This window comes from Strix uralensis, chromosome 1 (assembly GCF_047716275.1).
Source record: "Strix uralensis isolate ZFMK-TIS-50842 chromosome 1, bStrUra1, whole genome shotgun sequence".
NCBI classification, from domain to species: Eukaryota; Metazoa; Chordata; class Aves; order Strigiformes; family Strigidae; genus Strix; species Strix uralensis.
In genome coordinates, this window is record NC_133972.1 from 54,977,404 (window position 1) to 55,001,482 (window position 24,079).

A 24,079-nucleotide genomic window follows, 5' to 3' on the forward strand; every position below is an offset into this window, starting at 1 on the left:
AGGTGAACCCAATTAACCTAATTTGATGCTTGTCCATACCAAGACATTTATTTTAGATGTTACACAAAATCTTTTAGGATACTACACAGAAAACGATAAACAGGCTGTAAAGGTTATAACATTAATTTTACTGTCATTCTCATGCTTTAAGCAGGCATCAAAACTAAAAATCTCATCCTCTGGGAAGGAAGAACTATCTGAAAGTAATTATAGTACTCATTATCATAACAGTATTAAACTAAACCACTATGACCCTAACTGAATTTATTTTTGGTACCTTTTGTTAAAAGAATAAAGCTTCTCAATGATGACTGCACCTCCTAGTGCAGTGAACATAAGTTCAGGTACTGGAAGAAAGCATTAAATCAAATCTTATAATTTCATATTAAGCTTAATTATGAATTTTAATTTAAATCTAGGCATGTAAAGGAGTGTTAGTTAAATATTATTATGTAATTTCATTTCAGAAGGAAAACATTCAGCTAAAAAGAAAAATTAAATACTCAGTGCAGTTTAGAAAAGATGTTATCCTAACAGAAGCCCATGAAATGTCAATTTATATTTCAAAAGCAATTTTATTCACTTCATTTTTCACACCTGTTCTTTCACATACTGTGCCATCTTGTAAATGACAGTGCCATGCAACCAGTATTTCCCCAAATTTAGAAACTTTTCAACAGAAACCATGGTCCCCAAAAAGCACAAATGCATCATATCAGCATAACTTCCAGGAAAGTTAGCAAAATCTGTTGGTATTTAAAGGCCAAGTCAGACTTGAAATAAATGATTAAAACATTGGAGCTATGCAAAAATACTGAGGAAGGTAAAAATGACAGACATAAAGATTGACTAGTGTAACAAACAAAAGCGTTTGTTCAAACAAGTATATTTGCCAAAATCCTGCAGTGCTTGGCTACTTCATAAAATCAAGCACGAGGCATTAAGCCAATTTCTTTAAAAAATAAAAAACCCTCCAAAACCCCAAACCCCAATAACCAAGCAATAGCTGATTTGCATTTCTGAAAACCTGCAAAAATATTCTGCATTTCATCATCCAAATCTTCAGTCGCAGAAGTCTGATTTATTCTTATTCAAAATTTTCTATTTTAAATCATATTTTCACACTAGGATTTCATCCTACATCAGTAGATCCTCATCCTCCTATTCTATATCTGAAGAGATATGCATGTAGTCACAAACAACAGCTTTCTTACAAGAGAAATTACACACTGCTTATGCTTCCATACTTAGGTAATTAATCAGGGAGAAATGTGTGTCCGTGGCAGAATTCTTTTTGGCTGAGCCCATTAGGTGACTTCAGCAGACAGCCAAAAAGAAACAGAATCCTCATTGCAACTGGTCACTTTTGCCAGTACAAACCCAGCAGAACCTAAAAACCAGGCTATTTTTAAATTTTTGGTCATCCTATGAGATGGACCAGTCCAAGCACATTTCCTGAACTTCAAGCCTTACATGCACTGAATGCCACAGTGGCAATCCTGGACAAAAATTCTTCCCCTTCATACTCTGTTAGGTGATGTATAGAATGGTTGGCTGGCATGTCTACACTATGCCCATCTGTCAGAGTGGAACTGTGCCTACATGGCAGGTTCTATGCTACTTTCAATAATATGTTGTTGATACTAAAAGCTTATTTATGAAACAATATAGGGAACTTCAACATTTGGCTTAAAATAAAAAGCAAATGAAAAGTGATCACTTTTCTTGAGGAAATAAATCTTTCAAAATCAACTTCTAAGGTTTTTCAATTGTATGAATAGAGACTAGCACATACACTGCAAGAAATGAGGGTATTCCACATATTTTCTACTATTGCAGACAGCCCAGCATACAGTCTCAGTAATTCTTACTTTACAACTACAACTATGTCCAAGAGAGCAAATTCAAGGATCTGATAAAAAAAATTTATAAAAGCTAAGTTTCTCAAAAGGATGCCTGTGAGAAGAGAAGGCTAAAGAAGGAGTAATATCAATTCTTCATTTTATGAAATGTATATGTATTAAATAAATTGTAGTTGAACAGTTTTTATGACTGTAAATAACCCCAACTCTTTTCCATTTCAGAAAACAACTCCATTCTGAAAAACTAAAAAAGAACTGCAAGGAACAGCACAGTTGCTATTATGCCTAATATTAGAAAATTCATAGAATGCCAAAAAAGCACACCTTTTTTCCAAATTTCTAATTTAAAATGACAGATTGTCATTTTATCTTTTCCTTAGTAAGTACCTTCTTAGTAGTACTCCTTTGAATGCTGCGAACTGGAGTCCTGCATAAGTTCCACATTTGTATTAGACACTTTTGCCATTATTCTGTATTGAAAGGTCAAAGCTTTTGATTCGAAAATAGTCTTGAATCTTACCGTTGTGAAAGTAACTGTGAAATGATTTATCAGTACAAATTGCTACATTTTGTTCTGGATTCTGAGGGCAGCTGGAAACAACAGTTTGAGAAAATACAAACTACTCATTTCATTTTTATAAGATACTACACGAAATCGATACTGTCAATAGTTCTTACAATTTAAATTCAAATTAATTTAGTATTTTTAAAAAATCAAGAAACAGAAACATCTAGCGCTCTTACTTGGCAATGACTACTCTAGAATTTACTTTAAAATTCAAACTGTGCAATTCCTTTTACTCCTGGTCCCCCCCCACCATATTATTCTAGTACTAAACTGGGCATTAATTTATTGTTTGGGTCCAAACTGCTAAGAAGTTCTGCCAGGAATCTCAATAATGCAGTTTCATAAGACAGAATCTATATATCTTACAATTCTGTTAGCAATACGTAATGTTAATTCATAGCGGAACTGCAGTACACCATTACAGTTTTCAGTTTACAATGCCTGATTAAATTGTGAGACTTTTTGACTTTGTTGTTGTTCACAATTAATGATTGTTTTGGTCAAATAAGGAAGGAATACATAATTTATCTTTCACTGTGTATCTGCCGCAGTACACTAGCTTTCTTTTCAGATAAACAATATCACAAATACTAAACAGCAATTTCACTGCAATTATGATGAAACTTACATAGCTTTAGACAAAAAACTGCAGTTGTGCACACAGGTACTCACATAATCGTTCAGGTTGGCAGGGACTGTGCTAGGTCATCCCATCTAACTTCCCTGCTTAAAGCAGTGTCAACCCTGGGATTAGGGCTTTGTCTAGATGGGTCTTGAAAACCTCCAATCAAGAAAGGTAACCAACAGCTGACAAAAAGCAAAAAACACTCCAAACTTTGCAAAGTGAATTGTCTTTGCAATTCTGACTCAAATAATAGAATTATTTCTGACTTTACAGCTGCAAAATCGAGCGTTGTACTAAATTTTGCCATGGTACTAAGTAGTGAGAATCACCTACAGTTGTTTCTATAAGAATTTCCATTACAGAGTTTCTTAAAAAGTCAGCTAGATACATTCTGACATTTATGTATCCCCCATACAAAAAAACCACTGCATTTTAAAAAGTAACTTCAATGTGTCTTATACACAGATTGAAGCAAAACAAGCATTCAAGAACTGAAAAAAAATTAAAAAAATAAAAGGAGCTTACTATTACATGGTGTAGAGGACAAAGTGAGAAGGCAAACCTATGCCTGTGCCTGGTCAAGCAATAAATGAGCTAGGCCAAGATGGTATGGATTTCCAGGATGTTAAAATTCACACTGCCTATCGACTAACGACTTTTAAGAGAAAGTCCCTCCCAAAAGGGCTCACCTGTAACAGACACATTTCTAAGGCAGAAGTTAAGAAAAACAAGGTATTAGTGCCAAAAATAATAAAAAGTAACACTGCCCAATGTCTAAGACCAATCAAAGAATACTAGATTCTAAGGCCTGATTTCTCTCAAGCGAAAAAGCTCTTACTAAGAATTATGCACTGAAATACTTATTTCTTACATTGAAGGAAAGGGCCTATTTTCTTCAGCTGAACTCAGAAATAACCTCCAAATTCTACAAAAGAAGAATTCACTTGAGAACATGTGAACTGTTGTGAGGCACAGCTGGTCCTTGCAGATTGCCTTGTACTGAAAAATATACCAGATAACTGATCAGACGGGGATGATAATTATTTTCAGGGCTAAGGACCATTATTCTGGATAGCTGAGGGCCCAGTACACTTTAAGAACACATACACTTTTAAAACCAATGATGTAAATATAATAGTTGGATTTTCTTAATGATGCTGAACATTAAAACCACTGCCCAACTATGAATTATATCCTGTTTCCCAAACATGATCTTATTCACCAGAAAGAAATATATACTTAACAGGTCACACTTAAACTCATAAAAAAAATCTAATGACCGGTGTAAGCAACTTAAATCCTATACTACTCCCACCTTTACTGCCTCCTAAGCATATAATAAACTGTTCTACATTGGAAGAATCATCAAATATTAAATTTACAAATTAGAACATAATCTCACTGAAACATCCTCTTAAAACTCAGTGCCAAGTTTAGTGCAAAAATTGAAAGGTCACAATTTATGTAGGTTCTGTGAGAGTAAGAACCTTAAGTGTTAAAGAATATTGCATAAATTTCACACTTGTAGATAAAAAGAATTCTCAACACACAACCAATGTAGTCCAAATTATCTTGCAAAATTAAGGGCAGCTCAGCTTCCACAGCCGAAGAAGTGGACTACAGCTATAGAACTCTTGTGAAAACTGCAGCAAGAGAAGCAATCACCCAGCTGTGTGCTGAGCACATGCAGAGGATGTAGCATCCTCCCTCTCTGCTGCTGCTGTGCCCAAACTATTTCACACAGACCCCAGCAGAGAAGTTCAGCTGTTCACCCACATTCTTCGCTCAGTCATATGCCTCTCATTTTCTGGGAAAGGACCGTTAAAGCTTCAATGGATTCTCCTGCATGGAATGCCCAATTCCCTGGTTGGGAGTTCCTGGAGGTCTGACCCAACTGACAAAGCAACTGCTGGGCCAAAGTGACTGATACATCACTTATTTGAAGAACAATCAGAACGTAACCAAGTATATTTTCTAGTCAATCTGGTATAAACACATTTCTCAATACCAATCATAAAATTTAGATAAATAAGAATATCCCACAGACTTATCTTGATTTGGTGACATTGCTCAACTGTTTAGCATTCAGAAACAACATAAAAAAGCAGCAGCTGTTCAAACCATTCGAAGTGCAGTATACAGGGCAACATTTGCAAGACAAAGTGTGTACCAATATTCTATGATTTACTTAAATGATACCTTTTTTGCAGGATTTATTACTGTCTGTCAGCACAATGTTACTGATGAAACGTACCTTCTTATTACAAAAACCTTCACACGGATAAACATACAAAAAAGAATAAATCAAAGTCTAACCTGTCCTAGTTCACTGCCTTCACTCACTTATCTTGTGTTGCTTTCATTGTGCAAATAGGCCTTGCCAATATAATTTTCATTTTTGTATCCACCACCCCATTTGTTGTTTGAAAAATGTTAAAGGCACAGAGCTTCAAAGACTGTTGGATGTACTTAATGAAGTGTCCTCAAAACATGTTCATGGAGAAAAAATGTGAAATAAACATGTCAAAATTATTCCTGGCCACTGTCCAGCAACCAGCTGTGGTGCACAGACTATGCTAACCCTGGGAACATTCTTCTTTCTCTATGGGCCTCCAGCTTTGCCTTCTGTTCCTGGGGATATTTGTATTCTTAAGTCATTCAGTTAAATCTCAAACTACACAAGACCAAACTGAATTAGTACTTCAAGAGAAAAACAATTAAGCATAACCAAGCTTTTCAAGCAACTATGTTTTTGTGGTTTGACACACAGTACCTTTTCATTAATTTCCCATAAAAAACATGCTTTGGGACACCTATACTGCTTGAGTCAAGTCTTCAAATTCTACCACTGAAGTTCTGCTCACTTAGGGTAATCAAATAACCAAACACCTAATTTTTTTAATAGTGGCACTAAATCCTACATTATGGTCAAATTCAAACTTTGGTAGTCATATTCAGGGTCTCTAAATTTCAGTGGAGTTTTAACTATTTGAGACACTGCTAAAGCATGCACAGAGAGATAAGAAAGGCAAAGCTCACCTGGAGCTGCAACTAGCAAGGGATGAAAGGTGACAAGACTTCTGGCAACAAAAGAAAGGCTACAGAAAATGTGAGCCTAATACTTAATGGACAAGGGGACCAGGTGACAGAAGGCATGGAAAACGCTGAGGTACTAGCATCAACAGTAGATGAAGGTGCGGTTCAGTAAGAAAATACAACTGGGCATGTACAAATCCATAGCATCAGAAGGATGTATCCAAGAGTGCTGAGGGAGCTGATGAGTATCACTGCAAGGACACACTATCATCTTTTAAAAGTCATAGCATCAAGGGAGATTCCCAAAGACTGGAAAATGGCACATAGCACAACTGTCTTCAAGATAGGCAAGAAGGATGATCTGGGGAACTACAGGCTAGTTGGCCTAATCCCAGTCCACAGAAAGGTTATGGAGCAAAGCCTCTTTGAAGCCATTTTCAGCAATATGAGGGACAGGGAGAAGGCTGGGAACAGCCAGCACAGATTTATGAAGGGTGAATCATACCCAACTAAGTTAACTACTTTCTGTGATAAAGTGAAGGCAGTAGGTGTTGTGTTCATCTTGAGTTTATGAAGATCTTTGGTCTTTGACATGGTCTCCCACAGTATCGTCACAGACAAATTGGTGAGATATGTATTGGAAAGTGGGTGCTAAGGGGCATAAAAAAACAGCTGGACTGTCAGGCTAAAGGGTGGTTGTGATCAGTGGTAGAAAGTTAAACTGGCAACCAGTTACAAGTGGTGTGCCTCTGGGAGCAACCCTGGGGCCACCACTGTTTAACATCTATATTAATGACCTGGATAATGCAATAGAGTGGACTCCTAGCATGTGTGCAACTGATATGAAATTGGGAGCTGAAGGGCAGGGCCTCTGTTCAGAGGAAAGAGCTATCAGGAATCTGTGAAACCCAGCAAGGGCAAAGGCAAGCACCTTCCCATGGAGTAATCCCATGCAGCAGTACAAGGTAGGGTCTGACTTGCCCATTCTGCAATTCTTCTTTAAATCTTCACTGATGGCATACTACTATCTGCCTTTTCAAGGTGCTCATATTATACTTTCTAAATTTGGGCACATTAGTTCCCCTTCACCTCCAGCCTTCTAGAATTTCTCCGCTGTTCCATGATTTGTTATAACTCAAAATTAATAATTCATATAGCTTCTAAGCTTTTTTTTTTTTTTAGTATCTGTAGGTGTCAGTGCAGCAGATTTAAAAACATTTAATGTTAATAGTTGCTGGTACAGTGATAATATGTTCTTTCCATCAGTAATGATGGAGGTGGTGAGATGTAAAAGCATAATCCAGCCTCTTTCTGAATACAGAACATAATATTTATTGAATATTTATGCCTTTTTCTGCACAGCAGAAATTTATCATCCTTGCCCGTTATTGGACTTCTATCATTACTAAGCTTTTGTATCCTTCAAGAACAACCTCTATATTTAAAGAACTCTATTGTACTCTACTGCCCACAGATTTTTATTAATATCTTTACCTCCTTAACCAACTGCTTCCAAGTCATGTAAGTACTTGCCATCATCAGCTCCCCATACTTTAACCTTACTGCTAACTTCACTCCTCTTCTTACCTTGTTTTAACCAAACAAATCACGTTTCCTAAGAGAAGAATTGCTCTGAGAGTATCTAAATGAACAAACAATTGTCAAGGTAGTCAGATTCTTATGCTCAAGTATTCCTTGTTTTAAATTTGTTCTTCTTTTAATGATTAAAGTAGGAGATGTGTGCATATAGAACTTATTCTTGGCTCCTAAGATGCAAAGTTAGGTCACAGTTCATAACACACCTGCACTATTTATTCTACATGCATCAGAAAGAAAACCTGTACAGAATTAACCAGAATAATGTGGCCTTTATTTGTTAGAAAACCATCTCTCATATATATATATATTTATGTATGAACAAGTATTTTAGAAGCTTCAGAAATTGATCAGTGGCCACTTGATTTATCAGCACAAACCTTCCATACATGCAACGGGCTGAATTCTCCTAATTTTCCTTTATTCAATAGATTGAATTTTAAGAAACTACTCATGGTTCTAGATTCTGAATTACTTTTATAAAAAGCCTCCAATATTTTGTCAGTTAAAACATTGGCACAGTAACATTCTACTTGTCTTCTGAATTGTGAGAACTGTTAACGTAGGCAACAGAATGTTTAATATACAAAACCACAGAAAAGTCTATAAGGTTTTGCTGTGACATTTTAGTTTTCACAGAGGTTTTCCAGTAAATGCTCATTAAAAATGTTTTAACGTACAATTTATTTGGATCCACTATAATTTTCATTAGATAGCTGTGATTTTTTTTTAATTGATCATTTTGCTTTATCTCAAAATACTAACACTAAATAGCAGAAATATACAAGTCTGGACAACGAACATGATATTCCATAAGATTTAGATATGAGTTTTAATATGGAAAGAACATTAGCAAATGAATTTCTGTGAAAATAAAAATCAATGTTTCCCTTGCAGCAAAGCCGAAAACCCTTCATATTATTTCTATCACATTCATTTTCTTTCTGTAAAGGCCATTTGCTTTTCACTAATAGTGAAATAGCTTAAGACTTGTAAACTTCATATTTTTTACATGTGCATTGGGTGCATGCCAACAACCTGCATCATCTTCTACATCAAACATTCATACATCCAGCCCAATTACTTTTTTTTTTTTTTTTAGGGCACTGGAAGGGAGGAGGGGAGAGAAAAAATAATGGTAATAACTGTTAAGTACATTTCCCACTTTTCTTCTACAGGTATTTCTGATCTGTGTGAATTCACTTACTGCATGCAGGCCTCATGATCCATAGCATGTAAATGTCAATGATCATGCTACAAGTTTGAACTGAATTAACCTTAAAAAAAGAAACATGCAATGGCAATGACAAAGAGTTCCATTCAAACTTCTGATTAATCTAAAAGAACGGGTATTTCCATTGCTGACAGTTACCTTTAAAGATAAATAGGGAATTCGTTTTTTCAGTATTTCAGGCTACATACATACATAATTTGTAAGCATTTACGAAACTGTCCACTGCAAAAACTGTAACACCTACTGTATTTAAAGATGATGAAAATCCACAGACTGGAAACCAAATCCATTTCATACAGATGGAAGAATGAGCTTTAAGTTTCTGAACTGCAAAGTTTTGGATAGGATTTTTAAAAGAAGCCTCCAATAAGTAACAAATTTAGACACTATATATACATTTAGCAGATCACATAAAAAGCATAAAACTACTTTGGGCATCAAACCAGATGGCAAGAACAGAATTCTTTCTACACAGGAGAAACACATGTATCATAAAGATGCAGTGTACTCCTGTTTCCTAACCCTTTTCAAATAATAAAATACCTTTTACAGTTCTCTGTTTTCATGATGTTCATCTAAAACCATAGAATTAAAAAGCCTTAAAAATATAGACAGAACTTCAAAAAAATTCTGGGGGGTACTTAATCTCAAATGTTGAAAATGTCACGATGCTTCATTTTCTCTTGGCACAGAAAAAATGCCAGCATGTCTATCACTATACTTAATTAATCCACTTTTCTTTATTTGCTAAATAGTAGTCTCTAAATATGGTAAACTAGGCAGCAAAACTTAACATTAGCTAAGTCTATCAGGCATCTTTTATTCCTATATTTGTCTATGGGGCACAGAAAATGTTTTAACCAGTCAGCAAGAGATGCAAAAAAGCTATTTCCATCACTGAACTTGCATGTTTTCTGTACATGGTCAGAAATTAAAGACACCTGGGATCTTGTTTGTTACACTATTGTAAACATCAGTAAATTGCAGAGAGCAAGAGTATTTACAGGTTTTCTTCCTTTCAAAAATCACTGCTTATTTGTGCTGAGTTTGTGTGGTGGGGGTTTTTGGTAGCAGGGGAAGAGGCTACAGAAGTGCCCCCCTGAGAAGCTTCTGGAAAAACTCCCCCAGCTCCAAATCAGACCCGCCTCCAGTCAAGGCCGGGCCAATTAGCAACAGCGGCCACACCTCCTGTGATAACATATTTAAGAAGGGGGCTGGGACTTTGAGGATGAGTTAGGAGAAGTACACCTATGTGAACACCGAGGTCAGTGGAAGGACGGAGGAGGAAGGGGGGAAGGTGTGCTGGAGCAGAGATCCCCCCTGTATCCTGTGGTGAGATGGCAGGGCCACCCCCCTGCCACCCATGGACGTCACCTGAGGAACAGAGATTTGCCTGTGGAGGTCCCGTGGGATTCTGTGGGAAGAAGCAGCCCCCGCTGTTGTAGTTCGGTGCTGGAAGGACAGCAGGGGTGACCCACACCAAAGCATCTCAAGAATGCATCCCATGGGGAGGACTCATGATGGAGAAACTTCATGGAGGACTGTCTCCCATAAGAGGGATGCCACATGGAGCAGGGGAAAGAATGCAGAAGAGTACTTACCCCCCACCTTGGAGGAAGAAGTGGCAGACTGACTGCACCCCCCATCCCCTGTCCCTGCACTGCTGGGGGAGGAGGTAGAGATATCTGGAACAAAGTTGGGCCCAGGAAGAAGGGAGGGGTGAGGGGAGGTGTTTTTAAGATATAGTAACGCTTCTCACTGTCTCATTCTGTCTGTTAAGTGTCCTTAGCCTGGTTTTTCGCTTGTGACCAGTAAACAACCCCTCCCTGTTCTTATCTAGATTCCCAAGCCTTTTGATTCATTTTTCTCCCTCGCAGCACTGGAGGGAAAGGAGTGAGTGAACAGCTGAGTGGTGCTCAGTTGCCCTCTGGGCTCAAACTACAACACCATTTTATTTAGTAAAAATAAATAAATAAATAAATAAATAAAATCAATACAGTGAATAAGTATAAGCTGGATGCATGTTTTGTGAAATTTGAAAAGAGATACTTTCAAAAAAATATACGAATCATCCAGAAACAAAAAATGGAACTGTTAAATACTAGTTTAAGTGGGAAAATTATCACCCCAGTACCCCAATCTTTTTGCTTCTCATTCTGGAACAAAACAATGGCACCTGAAATTCATTAACAAATATGAACACATGCACTGGTTTCAATTATTTCAGACAAACAACAAGTTATTTTTTTCTCAATGGGTATGATTCAGAAACCAAAGAGTTTGTGCAGATCACCAGGTCCAAGACAACAGTCCACCAACTAACTTATTACAGTAGTAGAGATTCTCATCTAATCTGAAATTACTCTTTTCAGTGCCAAGTCTTTAATGCACAGTTGCTTTTGTCAGCTGAGTATTATCTAATTTTAAGCTACAGAAATCACGCCCATTTCAGTTTTTAAACAAAAGATGGCAGTTTTACCCAGGATACTTGCTTTTTCTCCTTATAAGCAGTGCTAAACCCAAGAAATTCTGAATGGGCAGTGTAACTGAAGAGAGATTTGTGTCTTAAGTAGCAACTATACAGTCTGACATACTGTCATATTCCTCTTTTCTTCCTCATACACATTTCTTACAAACTAAGAAATTTGTTTCCATTAACATTTCATGAACATTTTCAAGCTTTTATACAAAACATTTTCATTTTCAGGCAACAACAGGCAGGAGAGTATTTAATTCTTCTAACATTTGGGTCATTAAAACCTTATTTCCTACCAAGAATAGGAAACTGTAGCTGCATTGCCTCATTTTTCAATATTCTATCCTACTATATGTTGCCAGTATTTCACAATAAGGCTTAAGTGTTTTCAGAGGGAAAATACGGTGATGATTTAACACAGTCTTCCAAAGTGAATGGGGGAAGCTAAAGAAATAACTGGTCAGGAATGTGAAAGTCAATGGCAGCCTTCTGTGTAGGAGATTGTGAATCTTAAGATCCTGAGAAAAGCAATGAAGACTAATAGCAGAAGTGCAGTCCTGGACTTGAGAAAACATTTTTTGTTTGTTCAGAAAGCTAGTTGGTGTGATCCCTTTGAAAGGGGCACCCTGATACATAAGGGAGGCCCTGAAGAACTCTCCAAAGTACAAGAATAGTCCAGCATTTTGACATGCAGCAGGTGTGGAAGAAGCCAACACAGACTAACAGAGTATTCCTAACTGAACTCCAGGACAAAAGAAAAATACACAAACGAGAAGAGGAAGAAGCTAACAGGAAGAATACAGAAACATTGCCTGCGGGCATGTACACAGTATTAGCAAACCAAAGATCATTTGGAATTGCAACTACCAAGGGATGTGAAAGGCTTCCATAGATATACAAGAGCAAGCTGAGGAAACTAAATATTCTCATCTATTCTGCACTTACAGGGCTGTGTTCATGTTTGGGTTGCCCACAGACATACCTGAGTTCAACTGTAAAAAGAGAAAGGTAGGAATCTTACTGCTGTCTTCACCTACCTAAAATAGGAGGGTGTATGGAAGATGAGAGCACACAGGCTGCACAAGAGGACAGGAGGCTACTGACAAGTTGTCATGTGGGAAGTCAAGATATTAGAAAAAAAAAAATTCACAGTGAAAGTGGTCAAACACTGAAAAAGGGTGTCCAGAGGCTGTGTAGTATCCATCCACGGAGATGATCAAGACTCAACTAAGTAAGATCTTGGACAACCTCATCTAACTGTGAAGGTAGCCCTGTTCTGAGCTGGGCATTTGAGAGAATGTCCTGCAGTAGTCCTTTCCAAAAATAAATTTTTCTATAATTCCATAATGTGTACCCACAAGAGCACACTACTTTTGGCACACCCTTTTCAACTTACTAATGTTGCTATCCCACATATGTGTCTGTTAAATAATGAACTTTTCAAAATAAATGATGATTTAAATTAACTTTGATATTACCAACTTCTAAAACCTCTTACTGTGCCTACCACATTATCCTCACACCTTCTCCCTCTTCATCACTGGGATCTCTGCTCGGTATTTCACCTCTTTCTCCCTAAAGCATCAATATAGAACCCTAGGAATGAAAATATGTAAAAAAATTTAAGCATAAATAATAGCAAAAATATGTGCATCAAGTCAGTAAACATTACTAAATACACAGGAAGCAGACAATTAAAACGCAGTACATACATAGTGTACAAAGGACTGCCATAATTTAAAGATCTTATGCATGCTATAGCAAAGACTATAGCCAATTCCTATAAAAACATCTGTTAATATATTTACATATAAATATACGTATGTAATGTGTGTGTAAATACAAAGAACCAAAGATGAAATGTAGACAACAAAAAAGCTGATGTGAAACACAAATCTATTTTGAAGATATGTTGTGGAATTCTCATGTAAGTAGCCCACCAAATCCAGTATCAAGAAAAGAGATCCTGAAAGACAGTTGCACAAACATGTGTTCTGAGATCCTCTCATCAGTGGATACATGGCATCATCTGAACCAGGAGAAATCCAAGAAAACTTGAAGAGTCAATCATTCTTTTTGTGCACTAGTGTTAAGTAACATAATTCTATCAGAGTGCTAATCACCATTTTAACAGTACTTAATACTTTTTTATATATAGTTCAAGTCACTCAAGAAAGCCAGGGACATAAAAATTGCCCTTAAAAAAATCTAGTCAAGAGGTGGTCTGTGACTAAACTTCAGTTTGTGAACACTGAAAGTGAGAAACCACTGCATTTAAAAACAAAGCATCTGCAGTTCTATGAAATGTGCTATTACACCTGATGTGTGTTAAATTTGTTTACATGTTACTTTTTATAGCCAGTTTCAAACCGAGGCACTTAATCTTTCCTTAGATAAGTGAAATGAATTAATTACTATCAAATCCTAGACATATTTATGCATTTTGTCATAACAGTAATTTACATGTCTTCTGAAAGAGAGAACTTGTAGAACTCTGAATATAAAAATACAGTTGACTACATTGTCTTAAAGCTTAAAATCTCACCTAACTCAAATTATTCCTTAGTTCTATAGTAGCTCATTAAAACCAAACAGCTTCTTTCTCTGCACTAAATACACTTAAGATTAGGTCTAGTTCTTCCCTGCATCACAGCTACATGCATCACCTTGCCTCCAGTACATTAGAGACCTAAATCCAAGAGAGTTTTAAGTTAAACCACTACAAGATACACACACACACACAAGATCAACAGCACCAGTTTACATCCTGTAACATGCCTTCCACACAAAAAGCAGGAGGTAATTTGCACAGGACTCTGAAACCACATATTTTACATACAAGAAAATTAATTACCACTCAGGGTATTTTCCACTGCAAAGGTGAAATTTATAATGGAGAGTCAGGTCAGTTACACTTTAAGCACTTTACAAAGTACATTCAGAACAGGTTACCTTTAATTACAATATAACATATAAAACCTCACTGTCTTTGTCTGAGCAGAAACAAAATTAAACTGGAAAAGAGAAAGGTAAGATGATCTATACACCCTATTAGATGGAAAGCAGGCTTCAGTACCATTGTACTCACTTTCAACTAACTCTAAATTCATCAGTGTTTTCATATTATAAAGTCATAAGTAAGCTGTTTTGAAAAAAAGCTTTAACCAAAGCACTACCCTGCTGCACTTTGTTGCACATGAAGCCTAGAATGCTTGCAACGTGCTTCACGCATACCCAAGCGAATGTGTTTAGGGAAGTCCTCTTCATATGAAGTTTCCTACAAGATCTCAAGTACCTGGAGATCACATGCAGGCCATGACAAAATGACAAAGGAACAGTCTTACTTCAGGATGTCAGCAGTATCTTCTGTCTGTTCACTTATACTCACTTGGTGCTTTATGGGTTTTTTTCACAACTACTGTATAAATACTTTATACCAGGACCAGATTTCTGTGTGTTGAATAATATCCCAGTAGGAACCTCTGGGTTCAACAACAAAAATAGGCGTATCTGACAGCTATGTTCCCCATTATATGATAGAGTATGCAATTAAGAACTGGGCAGCATACTGAGTGCATTCCAATTATAACTAAGCCATCAAATTCTAGAAGACTTCCTGATTAAAATTAAGGACATTTTCATTAAAATACATTCTTCCTATCCTTCACTAACATAGCAGCACAGTTAACATCATGTACACCAACTGCTCTAACTTCTATTTATATAGTAAAGCACAGGCATTGGTATGCATGAGAATTAAAGTAAGAAAAGGGCTCGAACTGCTACAATTTATTACCTACATAAGGTTTTCTTCCAAATGTAATCCCACTGAGCTCACACACAGTTATGTATTCACAAGACTTCAGTCAGTCAGTTACTGGGAAGACTTCTGAGTATCTGATTTGCAAGCACAATACCAGGGCTAAACAAAACAGAATTACTTGGAGCCTGAGAATTTCATAAAGAAGCCAATGAAATGCATGAGGTAGTAAGACTAGAATTATGACCAAAAAAAATTATCTGTAATAAGCTAATGAGATCACCCTTGAATGAAGTATCAAAATTTGGGCTACTTCTTGAACCAACAGTGCACAGAACCTGCAGCTACTTACTCTGACACTGTCAGTAACAAAAAAAAAAGAACACCCACCCATGTCAATATATCAGCACATTACAACTCCTCACACCCTAAAAAAATCCCTGCCATCACCATCTTGCATCTCTCTTGGCACTGTGAGAAAACTGCATAAAGGTCATGGAAAGCAAACTTCACTTGCATTCTTACAGGTGGCTCCTCCAGATTAAAGCTGAAGAGCAGCTGAACAGTGGCACGTAAGACCTTTCAGTGCCTTTGCAGAACAGAACACTTCAGCTCCCACACCTCTGAAACCAACATTTTTCAGCAGTATGCAGTCACTTCTATTTAAAAACACAATACCACCTTGTGCTTACTGGTTATATACCACAAACTGAAAATCAGAAGAAATACAGGATAATTGAACTACGTGGGAAAGACAGAATTGAGTAATACCCTCTCGTTTTCTGTAAGATGTGCAGCTACTGCAAAGAATTCAAAAGGAAAAAAAATCATGAAAGCTCAACTAAGTAGTTCTACATTCAAGCAAGCTTAAAATGATTTGCCAATTATATGGTCAAAAGTAAGAAGCTACAGTCAAAATCTGTCTTTTTTTATATCATAACCTATTTTCCAAATGTATTAAGAAAAAATAATCTTTAATGTGAACTCGCAGTCATTCAACCAAGATTCAGCAAATTCTAAACCCACACACTTGATTTGTCATCTATGTGGCTGCTAAATCTGACTGAAAGACTGATGTGTTACCTTGTTATTATTTTTTGAAAGATTTCTCTTGGGATTGCACAGCAAAGGAATGAGTATGTAGCCTATCTTACACAGGAAGGAGAGATTTTTATCCTTAAAAACAGGAGGTTCGCCCACATGATCACCTGGGACAAACTTGGCCAGTGCAAGCAGGCTAGAAGGTTATAGGAGCCTGGGAATGTTTAACATCAAGAAAGTAATTACAGCCCAGCAAGATCAGAAGGAATTACACAGGAAATGTGAACAGTAACCCTTTCATGCCAAAAAAATCATGAAAAAGTGAGCTCTCGGCTGCCAAATTATGAGGCTGTACAAACCAACTGCAAAATGCAGGAATGGAAAAAACACTATATATTACTAGGCTATAAATTCCCAACGATGTGATAAAGCTATACTTCCAAGAAAAGAACAAAACCTCTGGTCTTTCTTCTTGCCATGTATACACAGTATAATTAAGGCCCAGAAGAAACATGAAAACATTTCAAACACCACGTAAGAACGGTCAGTTGTCTCTTCTGAATTTTTTCTTTTAATTTTGTGCTGACCAAAGAGTCTCCTCCCTAGAAGGTGGTCAAACATCTTGTTCTTATTTAGTTATGGGAAACTTCCTTCCAAAATAAATAGTACATTATCCAAGCAAGAATGCTAACTCTCAGTTATCTATTCCATAAAAATGAATCTCCCAAATTCTGAAATAAACCCCATAGCTCAACAGAATGGGCTCAAGCTACCCTATGTATTTGTTGGTGAAGCAATTTCTGTTCTCCAGGGAATCTGAGTAATCTGACTGTAGTTCAATCTAGTTACAAAGCCTCCAAGTGCCAATTTGGAAAGTGAACAGTGATCATACATGCATGCTCTTCACACAGACCTGGGAACCATCTTAATGAAGCAGGAAACTTTTTTTACACTCCCCACTAAGGAAAATTGTATTCCTTTATATCTACCAACATATAATGCTGCAAAGTATAAGCACATAACCCTGATCAGACAAGAAATGAGCAATAAAGCAATCAAACACTAGTGTTTTTATGAATTTGTTGATGAAGACTATGATGAATATATTCTCATTGTAGTAAACAAAATAGGCTCCCCTAAAATGAGTATTATTGCATATCTGATCTACTCAAAAATGAGAAAGACACTTTTATGATTAAAAAAATCAATACATTATCTTATTTATTTAAACAACATGCTTCTTTAGTTGTTCTTAAAATTACAAATCAGAACAGCATCATCACATGTTGCATTTGCAGTGCATCTCCATACCAGCATTTCAGCTTTTCTTCCACCTTGTCACTGAGGTGTTGCCCTCTACCTTTCTACCTTCCTTTACTACCAAAGTCTTTCTTTTCTCATCTTTCTGTTGGATTCTATTTTGTTTCCTTTTCCTTACCTTCACATCTTAAGGCAGGCCTTTGCCATCACTAATGCCACATGCACAACCGACTCCTGCATGACTTAAGTCTACTCAGCTACCTGCTCAGTGGAATCACTGATAAAATCACGGGGAAAAAAAAAAAGCAAACAACAAAATAAGCACATGAGAATTTCGAGCATGGTCATGCAAACAGGGCAGATACAGTGCAGTAAAGAAGTAGCAATGAAGAAGGCCAAAGAGTCATTGCTGACATTATGGCCTGCACAAGTAACTGTAACACCCATTCTTTGGGAAATAAAACTGAAATATGAAACAATTATATTTTCTATTATTTACTGAGATAGAGGCTGAAAAGAGACAAGCACCATGACCTCATTCTGGAGACAAAGGGGAAGTTACATTTTCTCCTGGGCTAAACTAAATCCCACTTCTAAGGGTTGGCGATTTGCAAAAACAAACTGAACTAACTCTCCCAGTCAATACACGTTCTTCTGAGATTAAAGTCACTTCTCCTAAATTTGCCCGTCTCCACAGCAGATTAAATATTCAGCAGTACAATATCCATACAAGATGTTAGCCAAAAAAACTGCAACTGTAGATGAGCTACTAAATTTTCAATGACTATAAGCTCAACACAAATCTATCCACAGCACATAGTTTGCTGATCAGTCAGAAAAACACTTCTCTATTGTTGCAAGTCATTCTGTGTTCAAAGGACTTGTACGTGTAGAGCAAAAATACCTCCAGAGATACTGCTATTACTTTTCTAGTGAGCTACAACAGTTCCAAAGTGCATAAAACTAAAGCCTTTCTTTCAGCAAGGTGAACTGACCTGTCTGAAGTCTGTTAGAAGCCACGAGCTAACTACAAGGACTCTTACCATGCAAACAAATTGATGGCAACAGCATTGGGAAGCGTTTCCCATACCTCCCAAGTGTAGGCAACACGTCAGAAGCTGAGCATTCCTTTCAATACGTAAATTCATAACTGATTCATCTGCCAGACCCTGAAGCAGTGCTGTGGCTCACAACAGTGTGCACCGCTAATATCAGATTCCTTTGTAAATTAACGTTTTCCACCGGACCACATCTGTTCTTTACGGAACCTCCTTAGAATTTATATTTGAAAACTAGTAATGTACCAGTACTAATGTTTTTTTAATGGAGAGGTTACTAGCATTCATCTTATTTCCAGAAAGAAATACAATTAACTTGAAACCTGAGAGTAAAGAATGTTATATTCTGGGCTTGTGAACCCACTTTATAATGCAAAAAATGAATACCAAAGATACTAGTTTTGAAAATTATTAAGCTTCTAAATACAATTATTTGTAATAAAACTAGATTTTGACAGAAAATTAAAACTTCTTCTTTTGGGGGCATCTACAGTCAGTCAATTTCACATGTGTGTTAATATTCTCACCCAGTCTCTTCCTAACTGCGAGTATACACACTAAACATTTTCTCCTTCTCAATATAAAGCAACTTTCTAAATATAGTTGCCAAAGACTGAATTATTAAATAACTACACCATTCACACATGAGTATTGAAGAGAGAGGCTGCTAAAGAAAACTTGAAACTCTTCTCTCTAAATATCCTCCAAGAAAGCATGCATGGTCATTCTGTGCCAACCAGCACTAACTAATACAAATTTTTGAAGTTTATCTATTAACTTTTCATTATTAATTAACATTTTGGAAAAGGTCTTTCCAGTGTTTCATGTGTGAAATGTTATAAAGTGACAATTCAAGCTCTTTTCATTACTGAACAGCACACACTTTAAAACATAATTCTACTTAGACAAAAAAAGGCTTATACTGCCCAAGATTATTATTTCTCCCATCACCAAAATCTCCAAGGGTTAAGTAAGACCTGGGATACTTAGCCTGTCCTATTTCCCTGATAAGACAGGGCAGTTGCAATAGTATATAGGTACAGCCCACTATTCAAATGATGATTTTTTTTTTTTAAACTTCTTTTCTAGGCAGAAGATGCTTTGCAAATTATTAGGTATCACAATCAAAACATCACTCTGTTTCCTTGGCTTGCATTTTTGATGGTCCAATTAAAGTCCACTACTCCACAACTTCTATTATCAACATTTTATAGTTCTTGATTTTTTTTGCTTTTTCCCAAAATGAACAGCTTCCTGAAACAGGAAGAGACATATGCAGAACAAACCAATTCTATAATCAGGAGTTTCCATCAACTTAGTTAGCAGTATTCTTTGTCTAAGGAATTTTTCTGCTTCTCAGAAGTTGATTAGCTAAATATCAAAGATATGTGCATTTCTGTAAGTGCAGTTTGATTTTAAAATCAAAATAAAAGTTTGTTCTACTTTAATCTTGACCATGAAAATAAGATTTGTTCTCAAAATTAAAAAAAAAAAAAAATCACTTTCCAGTGAACATCAATATTATATACCAATTGTTTGAAGATTTTTAGGTGCAAAAACACCTTCAAAAACATTTCAAAAGTTTACAGTGAATTTGATCAATTACACCTTAATAATGTTTCAGACCAGCTCTCCTTGCAATACAAAGCTACCTGCACAGCATGCTAGTACATAAATGTAGGTTTAATATATGCATGAAATCACAAAAAAAATAAATAAAATGGGTATGATCCTTGCAGATCTTGATCTAACCTAAATGGAACCTACAGTTTCATGCTTCTTTTAAAGTGAAATCTTACCATGTAAAAGAAACCTTACAAATACTTATGATTAAATGATCTAGAAAAAAAGTCTTAACACAGAATCCATAATTTATCAGTTTTTCTAACATTTTCTATGTGTTCACAAAGTCTTTCAGATGCTGCAGTAAACAAAGGAATTTGACAGCCAGGTGAAAAATACCTGGAAGAAATGAAGTACAGGACAGACCAAAACAATGCTAACCAAACACACCAAACTGTTACAGTGTCAGCATCTCACCTTAAGCAAAAGAACATGCTCTAAACTGGTCAGAAGTGCAAAATCCTGCACTGGACTGGAGTTACTCACTGTCTCAATAACCCTCACAGCAGCTGTTGATCAGACCTGGCTTCCTTTATATTTAGGAAATCAAAAAGGCTTCACTCAATCCTCCTGGAGCAGCTCTCACCACAGTTATTTCCAGACTTGTCACTTTCAAGCCACTGAAATTAGCTACCTCACCAAGCAACTCAACATGCTACAGCTAACAGGCAAGCTAGTTTGACCTGTTTTCTTTTAGCAATGCATTCACATTGTTCATCAGCAAAAAACTGGGGAAGATTTGTTCTCAAATCTGATGAGCATACTCCAGTCATGACTTTGTAACAAGCCCTGAGAACAGAACACGCGCATTACATATCTTATACATATGATGCTTTTGACAACTTACCCCATTATACTAATTGCTTTTTAAAAAATGTCAGACTTTTTCATTATATTCTGATTAAGTGCACAATAAGATATGTCCCTTCTATTTCAAATCCCATCTCTTCAGAAAACGGTAAGAGCTACTACAATCACCACTAGAATATGAAGACCCAAAGCAGGAGGCAAAATGGTTTTCTAAAACACTAATACAAGATTAAGAAGCATTGTCTCAAGAACAAGCAGAAGATTTATTACTATCCTCACCTGCAGATTATTATATAAGTAACACTTTTTCATCACAGGAAAAAAAAATTATTCCTCAGGCTCCACAAAGTATAAAGTAAATCATTATACATACAAGACAACAGAGAATTGGCACAACTTTCAAATACAGCAACCTGCAATCAAAACTACTGCAGATTACATCACATTTATGTTTTGATAATCTACAAACTATACTGTGGCAATATATATTCTTGAAGTGCAGGTAGATGATGAGTGAAAAAAAAAAGATGTGAGAAAGACAAACAAACCAGTAATCATTCTACTAACTAACAAATTACACAAGGTGTTTTCAGAAATGGCCCCTTAATCCAGGCAAAGATAAAATACTTCCAGCCTTAAAAAAAAAAAGTCAGCCACTAACTTTTGAAGCATTTTGCTCATTACAAAAGTGAAAAGAAATAAAGCAAAGCAACAAAATTCTCCAGAATTCCACATACATCTGGCACCCACCTGCTTATGCAAAGACTGGCAACATGTAGTGGTGGCTTTTAAATGCATATTTTTCAAATAGCAACAATCCCCAAATAGCAAAGCTTAGCTTTCAGATGTTCCAACCCCAAATAACATTTAAAAGTTGGCCATTATTTTACGCTTATCATCCCTGACAGAGTACCTCTCAGTTACTGAAGTTTTTGTGCCTTGACAGGGGAATTCCATTTTTCAGATTCACACAGAGAAAATGTTTCAGTATAAAATGTGGCTATTCTAAGCCAGGAACACATCCCGCAGGTCACTAAGCTACCATCTTTCAGGCAAGTTCTCCATAATTAAGGTATCAATTATAATTTCACATGCATATTTTATTTTATAAATAAACTCTGTTTTCAGAATTTGAGCTGTGGGAAAGAATGCCTGCGTCAATGTAGCAACCCCTGAAGCACAGCAATTTTTGAACTGAATGCCAACTCTAAATGTTATAATATGGATTCGAGCAGGGAAAAAATAGGAGGAAGATTTTCCCCCTCACTCCCCAAATTCCCACAAGCCTTCTGAATCTTTTTATTCCTGTCACGGCACCTCCCTGACATCTGCTCTTTGCCGCTCTAGAGCCAAATACAACAAATTTAAGTCAATCTGTTGCTAAACATACCAAAAGTAAAAACTGCAGCCTCCATTAAGTGGAGTGAAAAGGACGTTTCAGTGGAAATGAGCAAAAGCTGATTCCGTAGTCTTTTCCCGCTGAACACTGCTTTTGATGCTTTTATCACAGAGTTTTGTATTTGAGTTTGATAGAGACTGAAAGCAAACATAGTTTCTAGGACCTGAACCATGCCAAGAGAAAAGACTGGCAGAGCGACAAGCATGCTCATTTAATTAAGATACCCCCACTGCTATTTTTTTTATGACTTTTTACATACTTGCTGGAAGTTGGCTGGATGACATAGAAGGCCGGTATTAGCTCATCTCACCCTCCCTAAATATTCCATCACTCTAGGTACAGAACAAACTTGCGTACTGACTTGGATTAAATTACTGCAGGAACACCTACTTAATGCACGAACCCAGGCAACAGAAAAAACGAAGCTGAACAGAACAGTGTCTCACTAGGGGCAAGTCACAAAAACAACTGCCCTACATAATTCCTCTCCAAGTTGATGAGGACCCCAATGTTACTCCCCAAAACTTCTTCTTCAATGTCCCCACTTACAAGAAAAACAAAGTAAATCAGGGGATACTACCAAGAGAACTAGACATAGTACCTAGGGGGTATTTCACACCTAGACATAACCTAATATAGGGCTAGAGAGCAAACAAATTAGTGAGACACTGTAACTATTTCTCCTGTAAACAAACTAGGGACGAACTTAATTCTTTTACTCCCACCATCAATACATAGTTTTCAGATGAGCTTTACTAAAAATCATGACAGAAAAAATAATCCTATAAGTTACAAAAAGTTGAGGGACTATATTCTTGCAGGAAAAAAGGTAACCTGAGCCTGTGTAAATATTCTTGCACTCTAAATTACCCATTTTCTAATAGAATTTTCCTTAATTAAAATTATCCCTAAACTGCAAAGCTCACTGTCTTATCAATTTATTAAGAAATATATCCTTTCTCAAGTCTTTTTTCAGTTTGTCACCCTAATTTCACAAATGTTCCCTTACTCTTATAGCATGAACCAACAGAACAAAAGCTCTTGAATTACTTTTCTCAAACCATTCATCATTCTGTGTACTTGTGTTACACTTCATCATATTCATTGCCTTTCAAAGGCTAAGCAATCTTTTTTTTTTTCAATTTCTCTTTATACAAGCAAATTTCTATTCCCATAGATCACTCTTTTAGCCTTTTCTCTGAATCTCCTCTCCTCTACACCTTCCTTTTTAGAAGCAGCATCCAGAACTACATACACTGTGATGGCATGCTATATGACAGTAAGATATTGATTTTTACCACAGGATTTTATTCCCCATGCTATTCTCCATCACACTTTGTTTACTCTGATTGCAAGTACAAACACCGATATCAGAAGTTAACAGAGTTCTCAGAAACAAGATTCTTAACACACAGTCCCCTATTTTGAATATGTGACACTAGGAACATGTAAAGACTTACTATTTCAGGCCAGGTAGTCTTTGCTTTTTTGTCCTTTGGCATCATTTCTTCCTCATATCTCATCCATTACAGTCCACAAATCTTTGTCGTATGCTCATCAGGATATCCTTCCAGAAAAATCACTGGTTTACAAGAGAACATAACACAGACTGAGCAAACATAACTGCCCTAAACTGCAGATATGTGGACTTCTCACCTTTAGGCTTTCAACGAAGCACCAGGTATGTTTTGGTGCAAGAACAAGTCTACTGTAATGTAATGTAATACAGCA

The 24,079-nt window shown here is 36.5% G+C and overlaps 1 protein-coding gene across 12 annotated transcripts in view; it reads right to left on the reverse strand.

Annotated features, from left to right (window-relative positions):
- The window catches only part of ZNF438 (zinc finger protein 438), a 57,175-nt gene that overhangs the window by 26,421 nt on the left and 6,675 nt on the right, over positions 1 to 24,079 (reverse strand). For 5 of the 12 annotated variants that reach the window (XR_012628786.1, XM_074867192.1, XM_074867114.1 and 2 more), the window contains exon 4: positions 23,809 to 23,930. The exons of 6 other annotated variants lie outside the window; for them this stretch is intronic. The gene's annotated coding sequence lies outside the window, so the exon portion shown is untranslated. The remainder of the gene's footprint in view (positions 1 to 23,808; positions 23,931 to 24,079) is intronic. One more of the 12 variants, XM_074867125.1, reaches the window with a different exon arrangement.